At 41.6% G+C, this 13751-nt stretch overlaps 1 protein-coding gene across 1 annotated transcript in view; it reads left to right on the top strand.

Moving 5' to 3' along the window:
- Window positions 1-13751, top strand: part of cckbrb (cholecystokinin B receptor b) — a 48414-nt gene that overhangs the window by 22693 nt on the left and 11970 nt on the right. The gene's annotated exons all lie outside the window — the stretch shown is intronic.

Raw genomic sequence — 13751 nt, 5'->3', positions numbered from 1 at the left:
TATAATGCGTTAAGAGCTCGCTCAAGTACTGGGGAGCTAAACCATTTAGTGCTTTGTAAGTAATCAGCAATATTTTAAAATTTATACAATGTTTAATAGGGAGCCAATGCAGTGTTGACAGAACCGGGCTAATATGGTCGTACTTCCTGGTTCTGGTAATAACTCTAGCGGCTGCGTTTTGAACTAGCTGTAGTTTGTAGGTAACCTCCCAGTAAAGCATTACAATAATCTAGCCTTGATGTCATGAACGCATGAACTAGTTGTTCCGCATTTGTCAATGAGAGAATATGACGTAATTTAGATATATTTTTAAGATGGAAAGGTGCGGTTTACAGACACTAGACACGTGACTTTCAAATGAAAGATTGGTATCAAAGAGCACACCCAGGTTCCTAACTGACGACGAAGACTTAACAGAGCAGCCATCAAGTGTTAAACAGTATTCTAGGTTATTACGTGTGGAACTTTTTTGTCCAATTATTAGAATCTCTGTTTTTTCAGAATTTAGTAGTAGGAAATTACTAGTCATCCAATTTTTTATATCAACTATGCATTCCGATAATTTTGTGAATTGGTGAGTTTCATTAGGTTTGGAAGAAATATAGAGCTCAGTATCATCATTCCATGTTTCCTAATGATATCTCCTAAAGATAGCATGTACAGAGTGAAAAGCAGCGGCCCGAGAACTGAGCCTTGTGGTACGTCATACTGAACTGTGTGTCGATAAGACATCTCTTCATTTACTGCTACAAACTGATAGCGGTCAGATAAATATGATTTAAACCATGCTACTGCAATTCCACTAATGCCAACATAGTTTTTTAGTCTATTTAAGAGAATGTTGTGGTCAATGGTGTCAAATGCAGCACTAAGATCAAGTAACACTAATAGAGAGATACAACCACGATCGGATGATAAGAGCAAATCATTTGTGACTCTAATGAGAGCTGTCTCAGTGCTATGGTGCGGTCTAAATCCTGACTGGAAATCCTCGCAGATATCATTTCCTTCAAGAAAGGATCAAAGTTGTGAGGATACTGCTTTTTATAATATCTTTGATAGAAAAGTTAGATTTGAGATCGGCATGTAATTGACTAATTCTGTAGGATCAAGTTGCGTTTTTTTAACAAGTGGTTTAATCATAGTCAGCTTAAAGGTTTTTGGTACGTATCCTAGAGACAAAGACAAATAAATGATGTTAAGAAGCGGAGATATGACTTCTGGAAGCATCTCTTTCAATAGTTTAGTCGGTATAGGGTCTAACATACATGTTGTCGATTTAGATGCATTACCGAGTTTGCAAAATTCTTCCTCTCCTATGACAATGAATGAATCAAATTTTACCTCAGGAGGACTATAATGCACTCCCTGATGCGATGCTGTAGTAGACGGTTGCATAGTTATAATTTTGTCCCTAATATTATCAATCTTATAAGTGAAGAAGTTCATAAAGTCATTACGGCTGTGTTTCTTGGAAACTTCTGGGCTTGAAGCTTTCTTTTTCGTTAGTGTAGCCACTTTTTCAAATAAATACCTAGGATTATGTTTATTTTTTTCTAATAGGGTTGAAAAATAAGCAGATCTAGCAGCTTTTAAAGCCTCTCTGTAAGCAAACGAGCTCTGCTTCCATGAAATCCGAAATACCTCTAGTTTTGTTTTCTTCCAGTTGCACTCCATTTTTCTGGCTGCTCTCTTAAGGGCCCAGGTGTGCTCGTTGTACCACGGCGTTGGACTATTTTCTTTAATCTTCTTTAAGTGCAACGGAGCAACTGTGTCTATAGTGCTGGAAAGGAGAGAGTTAAAAGTTTCTGTTGCAATATCAAGTTCTTCTAAGCTATCTGGGATGCTGAGATGATGAAACTGATTAGGAAGATTATTGATATAGCAATCTTTAGTGACAGAAGTAATAGGTCTAACATACTTGTAACACGGAGTTGGCTTTGCAAATTGTAATTTACATGAGACTAGATAATGATCTGAGATGTCGCTCTGCGGCAGAATTTCAACAGCATCAACATTGATTCCATGTGATAATATTAGATCTAGAGTATGATTACGACAATGAGTAGGTCCTGACACGTGTTGTCTAACTCCAATAGAGTTAAGAATGTCTTTAAATGCCAATCCCAATCCCCTTTTTCATTATCTACATGTATATTTAAATCACCAACAATTAGGACTTTATCTGCAGTCAATACTAATTCTGATAGAAAGTCAGCAAATTCTTTGATACAATCTTTATGGTGCCCTGGTTGCCTGTATACAGTTGCTAGCAGAATTCTCAAACTTGATTAATCGTTTACATTATATATTTTTACATTAAGCACCAACACTTCAAAATAAGTTTATTTAAAACTAGATTTTTTTTAGTGGTTTTGAAAATATTACTATAAATTACAGCAACACCTCCCCCTTTGCCTTTCAGGCGAGGTTCATGTTTATAACAGTAATCATGGGGGGTGGACTCATTTAAAGTAATGTAATCGTTTGGTTTTAGCCAGGTTTCTGTCATACACAGCACATCTAGGTTATAATCTGAAATCATATCATTAACTATGAGTAGGGTGACCTGATTTCTCGGAGTGGAATACGGGACAGATACAGAACGCATGCGTATAGAGGGAATGCACGTGACGTCACCGTTGGCCGGAGTGACTGCAGTTACGCCCACAAGTGGCAAAAAGACTGAGCGGCAGCATTGGTTTTCAGTGTGAATGCTGCGGAAAAACACACAAAACGCGTCTAAAACGGGAAAGAGCTTTGAGACTGACTGTAAAACTAGATTTGACAAGAAATATGAGGAATATTTTTACAGACTACCTAAAGCTACGGAACAGAGAAGCAAATAGATCGCTACAATTCATAGAAACAACTGGACTCCAGGCAGCGAAAGGTGGATTTGCAGTTATCCTTTTTGTGTCAATATGCTGAATTTAGTGGTAAAATCATTCTCTATATATTGTATTGTTATATATTGCAGTGACAACTCATCAATCAAATATTTACCACTGTATTTTCTGTATAATTTGACATTTTTAAATAAACACTGACAAAAAACTATACAAGTTTTAAGTCTCTAGACGATATGATGATATATATAACATTGATAAGTGATCACCTGGATTTAGACCTGCCTATTTTGTATTTATATAAAGCATTCACAGGCAAATTTTCTGTACGTATTTCCCTGGTGTCGAAATCAGGCACATATAAATGTCAGGAAACACGATTCCTGGCTGCATGTTAATATCCATGGATCACTGGATCTTTAGTAAGTTGTAAGGAACACTATATTGAGTCCAATCTTTAGTTTAAACTGATAATCGTTTGTTTTACTTGCGTTTTCGCAGTTTCCCCTATTAAATCCAGTCACGCAGTAGCTCTTCTGGCACTCAGTCCGGCTGAGGGGGCGTGTTCCGGCGGGAAAGTGACGTTAATGCATTCCCAATACGTCTTACATGCGCTTCATTAGGCACACTAGCACACAAGGTCTCTCCCTCTCTGTCATGCGCGCGCTACATGGTTTGAACGTAACATATATATTCACTTAGCCTTTCGGAAACGAAACCTATTATATATAAAAAAATATATATATATTAACGCTGAAATAAGGGACAAAACATGTTTTTTTCAGAATAAGTCGGGACACTAAAATTAGAGTGGAAATACGGGGCTGTCCCGGGAAAAACGGGACGTCTGGTCACCCTAACTATGAGCGCTTTTGAAGTAAGGGATCGGATATTCAGCAACCCAAGCTTTATCGTTTTTTCATCTTTATTATATCTATTTTTTATTTGTTGAATATCAATTACATTTTTAACCTTAGATCGGTTTGGAAGTTTTTTGGATTTCCAAATTAGGGGAACAGACACAGTCCTTATTTGATGATATCTAGGTGAAAGAGGCTCTATGTGATGGGATTTATCTGACCTTGGTGACGTGAGGCCGCTAGCAGACGGTCGGTTTAGCCAGTCTGTCTGCTTCCTGACCTGAGCCCCAGATTGTCATGTTTTGTCTCTAAGACTATGAGCCAAATTATTAGAGAGAAGAGCAGCACCATCCCAGGAGGGATGAATACCATCTCTTTTCAACAGGTCAGGTTTGCCCCAAAAACTTTTCCAATTGTCTATGAATTCTATATTATTTTGCGGACACCACTTAGACAGCCAGCCATTGAGTGATGACAATCTGCTAACTATCTCATCACTCCTTCGAACAGGAAGGGGGCCAGAGCAAATTACAGTGCCTGACATCGTACTTGAGAGTTCAAACACCTCTTTAATATTAATTTTGGTGATCTCCGGCTGGCGGAGTCAAACATCATTAGTGCCGACGTGAATAACAATCTTAGAGAGTTTACGATTAGCATTAGCCAGCACTTTTAAATTTGCTTTGATGTCAGGCGCTCTGGCACCGGGCAAACATGTGACTATGTTGGCTGGTGTCCCTATTTTCACGTTCCGTGTGTTCGAATCACCAATTACCAGGGCACAATCAACAGAATTCTCAGTGGGTGTTTCACTGAGCGGGGCAAATCGATTTGTTATGGTAATCGGAACGGAAGAGTGTTTTTTTGATCCGCGACTAGAGCGATCCCTCACCGTCACCCATTTGCCTTGCTGCACAGGCAATAATTCAGCCGGAACCGAATCATGTAAAGAGTTCACTATGCTAGGCGCATCCAAAATAGTATCTAAAGCTCTAGCACACTTACTATCCTCAATTAAAGTTTGGATGCGTGTTTCTAATTCTGAAATCTTCTCCATCAGCCTGACTGTCTCCTTGCATTTATCACATATTAACCCTATATTGCCAACGGAGAAGGCTATGCTAAACATGTAACATGAAGTGCAGGTGACAATAACAGGACAAGACATTACTCACCCTGTTTGTTGACTGATTCTTACTCACCTGGGCTTTTTAGGAACTCAGAGGCGCGGGCGCGCGAGAGAAAAATAAATAAGGCTAGCGAGTTACTAGCGTGTTGTGCTAACAATAACGGAAGCTAGCGATGTCAGGTTAATCTGAGATGTTGTCTAAGCTGTATTTAGTAGTATAAACAACTAGAAATGGTAGTAAATGATGGTTCAAAACAGAAAGAAATACAAAGCTAATACGAGGCTTAGACGGAGCTTACAGCCTCGAAGCAAACAAAACACAGCAGGCAGCTAGGCAGACAGGAGCAATCGATCAGGATCAGCAATCGATCAGAAGTCAAGTGAACCAGACCAAGACCAAGGTTTCATCCAGACCAAGTAAGCAAGGTCTGGATGAAAAAGCTGAAGAGTATATTAATACAGACATCTAACTCTGTCACAGTCTTCGTCTGCACCTGTCTGTCTTAGTCATCTTCACTACACTTCCCAGAATCCTTCTTGTCTCCACACCTGAACTCACTCCCTCACTTACCAGCCTGTCCCTCGTTATCATCATCAGTGTCACCTGTTTTCACCTTGTTATGTTTGATTCATGCTTGTATTTAGTTTGCTTCTGTTCAGTGTGTCCTGGTCGGTTGTTAAAGTTATATTGATGTGTTTAGTGTGTGTTTCTGCCCGTCATTCTGCCTGCCTGTCTGTACCTGTGAGTTTGATCAGTAAAACTGTTTGATTTGGAGCTTTTGACTCAGCCATCTTCTTCTACCCGCACAACACCGTGACAGAATAACCGACCAAGAAAATAACAGAACAACCGACCATGAGGAAAAGGAGGGTTGGCAAGAAGGCAGATCACTGGATTTCCCAGGATGGGCGATCACTGGAGGAGTATGTGGAGGTCTATATCAACCTGTATCAGGACGTGAGTAGAGATGAGGAATCTCTCAAGCAGCAATTCTGGAGTGGGATAGACGATCTACTCGCCCAGATGCTGCTGTTGGGAGATCTTCATCTCCCTTTTGTCGAGTTCATCGACCACACCTTGTGGGTTTGTGGATCCTCCCTCACTGTGGGCCCTGAGTCATGTTCTGCCGAGCCTGAGTCTGAGCTTTTTGACGACCTTCCTGAGCTTCTTCCGCCAGAGACCGTCCAGCCAGAGACCGTCCAGCCAGAGACCGTCCAGCCAGAGACCGTCCAGCCAGAGACCGTCCAGCCAGCTCTGGAGGAGGCAGTGCTCCTCGTGAGATCCATGGCTGTTTTGTGTGTGTGGGCAGCACACACATTCGTCACAGCCCATGAACCTAGCTCGAAGCCCTCTTCACCGCTGGTCCCGTCCAGCACAGAGCCTTCACCGCTGGTCCCGTCCAGCACAGAGCCTTCACCGCTGGTCCCGTCCAGCACAGAGCCTTCACCGCTGGTCCCGTCCAGCACAGAGCCTTCACCGCTGGTCCCGTCCAGCACAGAGCCTTCACCGCTGGTCCCGTCCAGCACAGAGCCTTCACCGCTGGTCCCGTCCAGCACAGAGCCTTCACCGCTGGTCCCGTCCAGCACAGAGCCTTCACCGCTGGTCCCGTCCAGCACAGAGCCTTCACCGCTGGTCCCGTCCAGCACAGAGCCTTCACCGCTGGTCCCGTCCAGCCCTTCTGAGCCTTCACCACTGGTTCCGTCCAGCATAGCCGGGCCTTCACCGCTGGTTCCGTCCAGCCCAGAGACTTGTAATGACTCTGTCACTCTCCCCATTAATTTTTTTGGGGGGGGCCATAGGCCCTCGCCGTGGGCGCCCAAGGACCCACGGCCACCCGAAGGGGCTTCTCCGCCATGGCCGCCCGAAGGGTCCTCACCGCCATGGCCGCCCGAAGGGTCCTCACCGCCATGGCCGCCCGAAGGGTCCGCACCGCCATGGCCGCCCGAAGGGTCCGCACCGCCATGGCCGTCCGAAGGGTCCGCACCGCCATGGCCGCCCGAAGGGTCTTCACCGCCCGGGATGCCCGAGGGTCCGACCGTTCCACCCTGGACGCCCGAGGGTTCGTCTGCTCAGCCCTGGCCACGTCCTGCTCCGCCCTGGCCACGCCCACGTCCTGCTCCGCCATGGCCACGCCCACATCCTGCTCCGCCATGGCCGCCTGCACTTCCTGATCCGCCCTGGAGGCTTCCCGTCCCAGTTTGGCCACGCCCTGGCCAGCCTTCAGGGCGCCCGCCCCCCCACCCCATTGATGTTCTACGGCACGAGGTCGTGCCTTGTTGAAGGGGGGCATTCTGTCACAGTCTTCGTCTGCACCTGTCTGTCTTAGTCATCTTCACTACACTTCCCAGAATCCTTCTTGTCTCCAACCTGAACTCACTCCCTCACTTACCAGCCTGTCCCTCGTTATCATCATCAGTGTCACCTGTTTTCACCTTGTTATGTTTGATTCATGCTTGTATTTAGTTTGCTTCTGTTCAGTGTGTCCTGGTCGGTTGTTAAAGTTATATTGATGTGTTTAGTGTGTGTTTCTGCCCGTCATTCTGCCTGCCTGTCTGTACCTGTGAGTTTGATCAGTAAAACTGTTTGATTTGGAGCTTTTGACTCAGCCATCTTCTTCTACCCGCACAACACCGTGACAAACTCCTCAAAGATAAGATGAGTACATATTTAATTTTCTCAAAAATTAAATGCAGCCAAATATCAACCAGACAAGTAGAAACGGTCTAGGTGAAAGGTTGAATATAGTGTATAAATATAGACTTCAAATCAGAAGAGAATTTAACATTTAATTTCGATAAAATTAAATGCAGTCAGAAACAAGCAGACAATTGAATACATGGTCTGAATATCAGGCTGAATATTCATATTACAATCTCAAACAAAAAGAACCATAGCCTAAATAATAGTATGCAAAACACTAGTTTGCACACAATCATAAGAGAAAGAGAGAAAGGGAATTCCCATCTGCTCAGTTCCCTGCATATATATACACATTGCGGGCCCATTATCTACATGTTGCCTTTGCAAACACGAGATGAGCCACTAAGATTCTTATTGCAGAGATGCAGACCTATTAGATTCTTATTGCAAACCCGTAATCTATGCGCTGCCTCGGCAAACGTAAGATCCAAGCCTCTTATGCATCCCCGTGATCCATGTGAGATCCGAGCCAAATAATCTTTATTGACTACTTCCCTCGAGAAGAAAGCCAACAGGAGCAGAGCTAAAACTCTCAAAAGTGCATATGTTCCATGTTGGGAAATTTATGAATGAACACTGTCAGCCCCCTTTTACTAGAGCTGACCGTGCATGCTCTACTCCCAAACAAACAACACATAAATCACGTGTGTTCTCACTCCTAATGAAGCGAGGGCAGGGAGGAACACACAATCCAAAAATCTGTTTGCTCGCCATTATACTCCTGTCTAGATATATATTCCCAGCAAACAAATTTAGGTTCTGGGAACGTTCTGGGAACGTTAGTTTTTGGTTCCCAGAACGTTCCTAGAACTTTCCCTTAACGTTAGGGGAACGTTCCCGGAACGTTTTCCTTACGTTATAAAAATGGAACCTAAAAATAACCTACATGGAACGTTCCTATAACGTTCTTGTTTGGTTCCCAAAAAAATAACCTCATGGGACCATTCGGGAACGTTAGGGGAACGTTCTGTGTTTGCTGGGTTTATGCTTGTGGACAAACAAAATAGACAGAGACAATTTCACACAGAGCGCTTGCTGAAAACACAGAAGCTTGTGTCTGTTTGTTCCAGGTATGCTTTATAGTTTCCTGGTCGATGACATCACATGATGTTCCGTCACGCCATTGGACTGTACAAAGGAATATGAAGCACCATATAATAGATCATATCATAGAGATCAAAATAGTAAATTAATCCAACCTGCAATGATTACACATGCTGTTTAAAGCCAGGGAAACAACAAGCTGACGATTGTCCAAAGCAAGCTGAACAAGCTGAACAAGCTGGCAGTGTCGGACCGGTTTTGAGTGTGTTTCGCACTGTTGACTCTAGTTGAACGGCTTCTATTTTTTTGGGGGCAGATTCAACATGTACTGCAGAATTGCCGTCAGTGAGAGAGTGAACTCTAATTGGCTGTTCAGTTTACCGAACGAGTCAATGCACGAAAATAATAGCAAAACAGTGTGCAAGGAAGTCAAGACAAGGCTGTTCTTATTTTATGTCATCTTACCTGAGTGTTCCTGGACAAATATTTTCATAGTAACATGAGCCGAGTGGAATAAAGAAAGTGATCAGCATGATTGATATTCAAAATGGTAAGCACGCGCAGCTTTGTTATGGTTTGTGTATCTGCAGCCTATAGTGTTGGTTTCCCTTTTTGAATGACAAATATAGATGAATGTATCTGCAGAAATATACAGATATCTCCTTACACACAGGCGCATAATGCGCGTGCTAGTTGACAGTCGCCTGTAGTCCTTTCAGTGTGTTCAAGCACAGCTTATTTTCCCCAACGCAGGTAACACGAGGCGACAACACAGTCGGCTTTCATCAGAGCTAGTTCTTTAGCGTTGGTTTGGTATGTCCCTGCCTTTAACCCTAAATCAAGTCAATCCCACCCCAAGGAAACACACATCTAATCCCAAGGCCTGTGAAGCCCACGACTATGACAGAATTCACAGCAAACTGTTTAGTTCACGCTTCTCCCACATAGTGAGGCTAATGCTTAGACAGAAAGTAGTGCCATGCAGAGAGTACATGATGAACGCGGAAGCATTCTTTGCAACAACGGGAAAGTGAGAGATTATATCGATTTTAGTCGAGCCAGTCATATGAGATCAAAGTCCTGAGGATGTCAGCAGCATTTTGGCGGATCTAATCCTTTAAGACTAGAGGCTACAGGCTATCAGTAATGGAGCACACGCAGAACCCTGCACTGTAGTCAAAGGTGGCCTCGATTGATTGATTTAGCCTGACTAAGCCACAACAGGATATGACTGTTCACATGCCATAAGCCTCCCTGCTCATGCTGGCTCACATTGACTGCTCATTGCAGATGCAGTAATGGAAAACAGCTGGAATACCTAGAACTTTGAAAAAAAAAAAAGGTTTCTTGTCAATGTCTGATAGTTAGGCCCAAAAATTAAGGCTTAGAATACAATTGTTTTTGTAAGGTTTGTGGAGCTTTTCTTTATCAAATATCACTACAGCAAAAGCAAATTAAGTCTTAAATGGCTTGTGACATGTATTTTTGCGTGCACACACACACACACACACACACACACACACACACACACACACACACACACACACACACACGCACAAACGAATGCACGCACGCACACACAGACACACAGACACACACAGACACACACACACACACACACACACACACATAAAAATGTTTCATAAATGTGGAAAAAATATCATTTTCAACCCTCATTTGTTGTCATGTCAGTAAACGTCTACTGTTAAGATTGGCTAATGTCATTACACAGGGAAAAGTATATATGCCCTCTCGCTATTGCACATGTGTAAGTGTTTTAAAAAAAAAAAAAAAAAAACATCTATAAAAATCTTTAATTTACAGATGAAGCATCATCAGACTGTTTGCTGCTGTCAGCTGCTGTCAGATCCAATACAGTTGTCAGCTTCAACTCTTAACAAAAGTTTCTTTGTGAACTCTCCATTACAATGTGCATTTTTTAACAAAACAAATTGCAGACAAAAGCTCAGAACAAACATATAATCCTACTCAATCCGGGATGCCATTCGAGCTTGTTGTCACACTTTAGATTCGGATCCAATTCTCACTGTTAAAGATGGTTTTTCTTATGGCTATTACTTCTCTAAAAAGAATCGGGGATATGCAGGCTCTGTCAATATCGCCATCCTGCTTAGACTTTGCCCCAGGAATGGTGAAAGTGATTTTGCATCCTCATCCTGATTACCTGCCAAAGGTACCATTCTCGGCTGTACATCCGGTCACTCTAGAGGCCTTCTGTCCTCCCCCGTTCACAACAGCGGAGCTGGAAAGATGTCACAAATTTTGTGTCCAGTCCGTGCTCTTCAGGCTTACATCCACCGCACTAGCCAGTGGCGTAAGTCAGAGCAACTATTTGTTTGTTATGGGGGCAGCAACGGGGTGCTGCCGCAAATAAACAGACCATGTCACATTGGGTCAGGGATGCGATTGCTTTTGCCTATGAGGCGCGCGGCCAGGTTTCGCCAACGGGTCTAAGGGCTCACTCCACCAGAGGGGTCGCCTCCTCTACTGCTTTGGCAAGAGGTGCCCCCTTACAACATGTTTGTGATGCGGCAGGCTGGTTTTATCCGCACACATTCATAAGATTTTATAGTTAGAATGTTCATGCCACTCCAGGCTCTCATGTCCTTGAGTCGACTTCACAAGCTAATGTCTAGGGCCTCCTTGCGTTCTGGTGAGCACACCTGCACAACCGTAGGGGTCCAGACACCTTCAAGCACGGCGGCGTGGGTATTTTCGTTCCCAATGTGCTAAGCAGTGCAGCATCGATTGTAGCTTTTGAAAGGGAACGATTCGAGGTTACTTGACTGTAACCCTGTTTCCTGAAAAAGCGGAATGAGATGCTGCGCTACCTTGCCGTGCTGATGATGTCACATGACTGATCTTCAGAAAAAAAGAATCTTGATTATGCACCTATTATGCACCTATCTATTTATAGCCTCGCGCCGCGGGTGCGTGCTGATGACGTCACCGACCGAGGCTATATTACCTCCAGGTCGATTCTATCGACGTGTTTACACACTATATTCACAGCTGGTCACGATTAAAGACGTTCCCAATGCGCTAAGCAGCGCAGCATCTCGTTCCGCTTTTTCAGGGAACAGGGTTACAGTCAAGTAACCCGAAATGTTCCCCTGGTCAGATTTACCATAATGTGCACTATCAGAGGAAGTTTAATAAAGAATTCACATGTCAGGCCATAACCACTTTAGACTTTAAGGGGTATGTGTTCATATTCAGAATAATGGTGTAAATATGGTTTTCAATGACTGATTCGTACAATTCTACATTTGGTACCCTGAACCATTGGTTGCATAACTGAACTTTCCTTTTTTCCTGTCCAACTAAACAAATAATTATATTTGTTTAATTATTTATTATATGAAATGTCATATAAAATACAATAACATATCTACTTCTTTGATCATTAATATGTGTTGCTGTTTCTTTTTATTTATTCTGTGGCATTACAATGATTTTATCTTGTCTAGCATGAAGTGGCATGTCTTTATTAAACTTACCGGAAATTAATTGAATCCACGTCAGCTCTGTAGGAACTGCACAAACTCTGATAAGATGCATACAGTCTAGTATTAGCATAATATTTCTTGAAGTCATGAAACATTTAGGCATACTTTATCTGATGCTGACTTAAAATGTATTAGATTGTTGTTGTTGTTGTTGTTGTTGTTTTGTAGCCACACAGTCTGTTTATGTATTATAATGATACCCAAATGGATAGATTACTATCGTTTAGGGGTTGAATAACTTTCAGTTCAAACATATAAATATGAAGTGGCAAATTAAGGGATTCATGTTTATGATTCCATTAAATGAATACATTGAAAGTTTATGACGTTCATGCAGAATTACGATTCATAGTCTAATATGGTTTTGCTGTAATTCTGCAATTTTTCTCCATTAATTACTGCAGTTCCTTCCGATTGAGCAATCTTCCAATTACACATCAGCATTTCTGTTACAGATATCAAGTTTCCAACTCATTGCTTAAATGAAATGAAAGGCTGTAGCAGAAAGAATGATTCTCTGTGTCAAAATTGAGATTTATGGCCACAGAGATGAGCTAAAAAAACATAATCCATCAGCCATGTCTGAAAAACACACAGCAAGTGTTTGAGTGAACTGTTTTACTTACTGGAGATGTTATTTTTATGATGGCTGGAATTTTTCCATTACCATTACACGGTTGCATTGAGGACCATCAGAGGCATTCAGTTTGTTAATCTAATATGAATCCCAGTCCCATTGCTTGCAAATTTAAAAAAAAAAAATACCCAACATGTCACAATGAGGTTCAAATTGTTAAAATGTTTTTCTTAGTTCATGCCTTACTTTCCTCTGCACAATTTAGAAATAACTACATTTATCTGTGATTCATATATAAATATATAATTTACATCAGGACATTGCTGACAGTGAAAATAAACTCAAAAAGTAATCAAAGGAGAGTATGACTTTGATTAAATAAGACCTTTTAAACAATTTCAGTAATTAAAAATATGTGCAAAGTTCATATATATGTACAGTAGTCAAAATTTGAAGTGGTCAAAAAAGTTCATCAAAGTTGTCCTTAGACGAGAACGGGTATTGTTCAAAATCATGTATAACTTTGATGAAAGGTTTTCATCCACTTCAAATGTTGAATATTGTATATATGTATTAAATAGAAAAGTTTAGTGAACAAAACCCCCTAAAAAACAATTTGTATGTGTATTTTGCTTGAGAATCATTACTTGATCCATTATATAGCTTTTATGGCTCGTATAGTATGAAATATAAGAATATGGATCTCATATTTGAGGGGGGAAAAACAATTTTATTTAATCAATTTTACTGGACCCAAACAAGCAAAAATATGCAATTTAGTGTCGTTGCTGATATTTATATCTCCAGATTTTTGTAACAGAATTACAGTACTTACATAAAATGCAATGTAAGTTTCAGTTGTCACTCTATGTCTCCTAATAATGTCTTAGAAAGATGATATTTAAATGCATAGTTTTGTGATCAAAGCTCTGTAGTTTTTTATTTTATTTTGGGGAACAAAACATATAATACAGAGCAGTACAATGATAATTGAGAGGAACAAATAAACATTCCTTAAAAGCCTAATCTATCATATTTGATTTATTTTACAATAATAATAA

Source organism: Siphateles boraxobius, unplaced genomic scaffold, assembly GCF_051911475.1.
Source record: "Siphateles boraxobius isolate OS27281-9 unplaced genomic scaffold, OSU_SipBor_1 7, whole genome shotgun sequence".
Lineage (NCBI taxonomy): Eukaryota > Metazoa > Chordata > Actinopteri > Cypriniformes > Leuciscidae > Siphateles > Siphateles boraxobius.
Note: the sequence above shows the minus strand (reverse complement) of the source record. Positions and strands in the feature narration are given on the sequence as shown.